General features: G+C 42.9%; 1 pseudogene; it reads left to right on the top strand.

Moving 5' to 3' along the window:
• The first annotated feature begins 400 nt into the window (after nucleotides 1-400).
• LOC120846443 lies at nucleotides 401-1,414 on the top strand (annotated as a pseudogene).
• Nucleotides 1,415-6,011: the final 4,597 nt, after the last annotated feature.

The following is a 6,011-nucleotide window of genomic DNA, read 5'->3' as shown; positions in this document are numbered from 1 at the left end:
GGCTTAGAGCCGAGCGAGGTCACGTAATCTTTCCGCCGTAGTTCCTTCGGCTGCCACTTGGGGCTGCAGGTGGGGGAAAAAGCTCGACTTTTGCTTTGCGATTATGCAGCGGAATCGCGACATTTTTAAAGAAGGAAGTGTTTTCTCTATCCTCTGGGACACGATAAACAACGTAAAAATGACGAGATGCAAATTCTTTTAATCATAAAATCGTTGCACCGCCCCTTTAAGCCCCTGTCGACGAACGGTACTCCGCAGACCAGCGAGATGCATGGCCACGGTCACTAAGGTGTTTCGGTTTCGTAGGTAAGCCCGACTACTCTTTGTTTCGTTGTGGGTGGGCGGTTCACATCTCGCTTGTCTGCATCTTCTCTTTTTTGTTTGCTGTGTGTTCTTTATAATGGAAGAAAGGGGTGACTGTTTGACATGTATGAAGCCTGTGGCTCCTGATGGTGCGTGCTTGAAGTGTGCAGAGTGCACGAACCATTACCATACGGGGAAATGTTCCGGAATAACGACCAAAGCATTGAAGACGATGACGTCAGAGAGCATTTCCCGGTGGCGGTGCGGAACGTGCAAGCTGCATGCAGAGCGCCAGTCTGTGTCTCCTGCAGAATTGGGGAGTGTGTCAGGAGAGGGATCCCAGGAGGGGAGCCTGGGAAAACTAGTGCAACAGAACGATGCTATCAATCGTAAACTGACTGCCCTCTTGATTAGAATCAACGCATTTGAAAAGTCGCTGGAGACTCAGACTGGAAAAGGTGATGAGTTGATGTCTAAGATTGAAAACCAAGGGAGGACGATTGAGGGCATTGAAGAATCTATGAACAACCAGTCAGCAAGGCACCAAGAGCTGATGACTAGACTGGAGAGCCAAGACAAAACAATTAAGGGTCTAGAATAGAAGGTGGATCAATTAGAAGAGAAAATAACTCAAAGGGACGAAGAAATCTGGGCGCTAAGAAAGGCCGTCGACAATGCGGAACAATATTCCCGAAGGCAGAACATCGAAATTCACGGAGTCACTCAACAACCTAACGAAAGCCTGTTAGAGGTAATTAACGACATTGCTACTAAGCTAGGCGTGCCACAACTCGCAACCACTGACGTCGAGGCTGCCCACAGACTAAGAGCAAAGGAAGGTAGACCAGCACCCATACTGGTGAGGTTCACTGAGACGCGCACGAGAGACGTTTGGGCAAAAAAACGAGTTAGTCTTAGGAGCGAAAACATTTACATTAATGAAAACTTAACCCGAGCAATCAAGAATTTGTTGTGGACAACAAAGGCATGTGCCAGAGAAAAGAACTACAAGTATACATGGGTAAAAAATGGAAAGATTTTTGTGAGACAGAACGAGGGTGCCGCAGTAATTCAGATTGAGAGCGAAAGAGATTTCGCCAAAATTAGATAATCATGCAGTCTTCCTTTGAGTCTTTTGAGGAATGGGATGCTCACACAAAACAGTCAATAGCAAAGGACGGTTGCGGGAATACGAAGTTAAGTTTATTACATGTAAATGTGCGAAGCATCTACAAGCATTTTGATCAGTTAATGGTGCTTTTGGAGGGCCGGCTTCCTCTCCTTGATGTGCTTATACTAACCGAGGTAAATTTACACGAGGCATCTTGTGCGTCCTTTAGCCTAACAGGTTTTCATTCCTACAATATATGCAGAGAAGGAAGAAGGGGTGGGGGAATCTTATTTTACATAAATAACAACTGTTTATCTGATAGAATTGATGTAAAATTGGATAATGCAGAAATTTGCGCGGCAGTCGTAAATAAGGATAAGTTCTCCTATGTAGTTTGTGCCGTTTACAGACCACCCAGTTCCAATTTAAACATGTTTTGTGATGAATTATCGAAGCTGCTTCCGAAATTCGATAACAATAAATATTTAGTTCTTGCAGGAGATTTTAATATTGATGTTTCAAATGAGTTAAAACCTGGAGTGTTGTGCTATCTTGACACCCTTTCTGCTTTTGGGCTTGAAAATGTTATTCAGGATTATACACGGGAAGAACGTTACGGTAATAAAATAACAAAGACATGTATCGACCACATAGTTACTAGAATAAACAACTTAAACACATTATCTGGAGTAATTAAGCAGAAGCTTGCTGATCACTATATAACGGTTCTTTTAATATTAGGCGAAGATATACTTGGAAACCCAACAGTGGAGGACCAGTATAAAACTATACTAGATAGCAATAAAATTGATAATTTTATTCAGATGTACGATTGGAATTCTTTGCTAGTCTATGATCACCTAACAGTCTACGAAAAGCTGGTTCACCGCTTTCAGGATATTTATGAAAGCGCTACTAGAAAGGTGAAATTAAGAAAAAGAAGGCCCGAAAATATTTGGATAAATCCGGAAATATTAGAATTGTCTCATCAGAAGGAGAGTCTTTGGAAGCGATGCAAGCAAAATCCTGGTGATATCATGCTTAAAAAAGAGTTCCGTGAAATACGGAACAAGGTTACAGCTATAATTCGTTTGGCGAAACGGAATTATTATGTAAACCAGTTTAAAGCTTCGACTAGAAATCCGAAAGAAACGTGGAACTTGGTTAACCAAATAATTGGCAGGAAAACTAAAAATAGTATTGATGATACGATACAAAAACATTTTAAAGAATCTAGTTCGTACAGCGAGTTAGCAGAAATGTTCAACAAAATCTTTATCCAAGACGTAAAAGAAATTATAAAGAATATACCGGCGACCAGCTTAAATGACGTTTCTCCAACATGCTGCGTTAACTCAGCTTATCTTCCAGATATGACAGAAAGTGATTTGTTGCGTATCATCCACGCTATGTCAATAACAAAAACGCCAGGAATCGACAATATTCGAGTTAGAGACATACGCTACAATTTCGATAAAGTAAAACACATTTTGCTTAAAATAGTGAACGACACATTGCATACCGGAAATATTCCTAAGGGTTAAAAAGTATCTGTGATAAGGCCGTTATACAAAAAAGGAAAGCAGCAAGAGGTCGGGAGCTACAGACCCATATCAATCCTACCATTCATGACACACGTAATCGAAAAATGGGTTGAAATAGCAATGAATAATTTTTGCGACACATTTTCCCTGATAAGCACTATGCAGTACGGCTTTCGGCAACAAAAAAGTACCATTACTCTACTGGAGGATTTTGCTGACTGCATTACCGAAACACTCGATAACAACAAAATAGCCCTAGCTCTTTTCATAGACCTGTCAAAGGCATTCGATACCATCGATCATTCGTTATTGTTGGAAAAATTATATAGTATGGGGTTTCGAGGTCCTTTTTATCAATTTTTCGAGAATTACTTCAAGGATAGATTCCAAATGGTTAAGATAATGAATAATCTTAGCAGCCCGGCTCAAGTTCAATTCGGGGTGCCACAAGGAAGTACTTTGGGGCCAATGTTATTTAACATTTATATGAATGGGTTAGGGTTTCTGCCCCTTCAGTCAAAAACGTTTCAATACGCGGATGACACCGTATTAGTTTTGCCGCATGAAAAGTATGATGAAGCAATTTCTGTTTTTCAGAGAGACATTGATATGATAATTAGATGGTTTGCTGCGAATTTTATTTCTGTGAATGTTGCAAAAACAAAACTGATGTGTTTTCGAAATCCGCACAAACGGATAGTAACATCTCCAAATATTTGCTTGCACTCGGTGCAGTGTCTGGATTGCAGCTGTAAACCTTTAACATACGACAGTTCAGTTAAATATTTAGGCGTCTTTGTTGACGAACACATGCTGTGGAATGCGCAGGTGGAATGTGTTGTAAAAAAACTACGAGTCATATCAGCGTATTTGTATCAACTCAAAAGTATGTGCAGCTTGAAGATAAGATTACTTGTGTTTAAACCTTTGGCGGAAGCTGCATTACGTACGGTATTACACTGTACGGTCATTGCGATAGATAGGATACTAAAGCACATGATAAACAACATATCATATGGAACTTCATATCAAGTATTGGAAACTCAAGAGAAAGCTAAAGAGCTGGGCATCCTGTTTTTTAAAAGCTTTTTTACATACGTAGCCATAACAAATAATTATTTCAGTAATTCCTACAAAACTGTCGTAAATAAAAATAGAAATTTGAGACGTACTGAAAGATACGTCATTCCGAAAATATACACACTGTATGGAAAGAAAAACAGAAATCATTACATTCCTTCTTTATTTAACGAACTCCCAGAGTCCCTTATGAATATAGATTCCACTAGGGCACTAAAAAGGAAACTAAGGAATTGGTGTCAAGCATCTGAGCTGTACATATCGTAGCCTGACCGTTGCAGATATTTCGTACTTTTATTTTATGCTTGCATGAGCAGACGTTGCTATAAGCACCTATATTTCATGCTTCTAACGTGTTCCATTTTTGTATTTATTTGTGTTGCTATTTGGGTGTTCCTTTCATTTTGTTTTGTGCTGCGGAGTGCTTTCTTTGTTTTTGTTACAACATGTATTCTAGTTGGTCGCCTGGCCCCACATACAAGCAGAATGCTGCTTTTGTGGGCCAGCTCTTTATTTCGTATTGCTTGATCTGAAAATAAAAATTGAAATTGAAAAAAAAAATTGTGTATTGGGTGGCGTTTTTCGTTCTCTGCATGAACGTTGCAGACGCCATATGACAGCTTTCGCCATGTGTAGGTGAACCCATGCGTTTGCCCTGCATGTATACTATATTTTCCATGCTAGCAGTCACGTTGAGGCAGTATTTTTAAATATTCTGTGCTGTTAAAGATGGCATATGTGTCGTATCTTTCTCTGCATGGTTTAGAAAGAATAAAAATTCTTTGTACGCGCGTTGTGTCACTGACGCCTCAGCTGCGCAGGGACTGCCTTTCTTTGCGGACGTTTCACAAGAAAGTGAAACCAACTGCTTAATAATATTTTGTATATGTTAAAATTCAATATTGTTGAAATAAAGGTTTCATAACCATATCTTGTCTCAGCACTACAATATGAGCGGAAGGACATCAGTGGGAGTGCGTTGATAGAAAGGGGGGGGGCGCTCTGGGGAAACCTCGCCCCCCATAATGAAAAATTCTGCGCACGCCTATGCACGTGACCCACCCCACCCCACGAGGTCACGTGACCCCCACGTGATTTTGGGGAGGGAATCACGTGACCTTGCGGGTGACGTGACCCCGCCAAGGTCACGTGACCTCAGGGGGATCACGTGACCTTTGTGGCCTTGACTCCTCCTCCTCAAGAGCTGCGCTCTAATTCGGCGTTACAGGGATTTGTAAACGGCTTTCATTTTTAGTTACCCCCCCTTGCGACGCCTAGTCCTCTCCCCAGGAGCAATTGGATGCTGCCTTCCAGAACAACTTTGCCGCAGATACACGACGGAGACAACACTTGATCGCGGCGGCAGGTTCACTTCTTCAACAGGGGGCTCGGACGACGTCTGTTGTTGTTTGGGGCTCACCTGAAGGCGAAACAGCCGTCCGCAGCGTCAATCTGTTCTCTCCAAGGCTGAAAACGGCGCCGTATTCAGACAGAAAGTCTATGCCGAGAATGACGTCTCTGGCAGTCTTATAGAAAGACGAATTTCGCAAGGCACGTCTCGCCGTGAATATTGACTTGGGCAGTGCACCCTGCAACGTGCGCAATAAGGTGTCCTTTAGCGGTTGGAACTTGTGGCCCAACCCAGGGCGTTGTGTCTCTCCAGAGGTGGCCAGAGAGCCTTGCGATCAAGACTGAGTAGTCTACTCCGGTGTCCACGAGGACCGAAGTGTTGTGGCCGGCCTTACCGCAATGGTAGCATATTGGACTTTAGTCGGCTGCTCGCCACACGTTGATCTTCCGCGGTGCACGGGGCTCCTGGCAGGCGTATTGGACCTGGTCGTCGAGGCGCAGGTCGTAGTGCGGCGCAGAAGACTGACCTCAGGGTGGCGGGACATAGGCGCGAGGAGGAGGCGGAGGCCGCCGGGCCATTACGGCGTAAGGGTTCTTCGGGTGCAGTGACGCTGCTCATGGGA

The sequence above is a fragment of the Ixodes scapularis genome, unplaced genomic scaffold (genome assembly GCF_016920785.2).
Source record: "Ixodes scapularis isolate PalLabHiFi unplaced genomic scaffold, ASM1692078v2 PGA_scaffold5__190_contigs__length_132052651, whole genome shotgun sequence".
NCBI classification, from domain to species: Eukaryota; Metazoa; Arthropoda; class Arachnida; order Ixodida; family Ixodidae; genus Ixodes; species Ixodes scapularis.
Note: the sequence above shows the minus strand (reverse complement) of the source record. Positions and strands in the feature narration are given on the sequence as shown.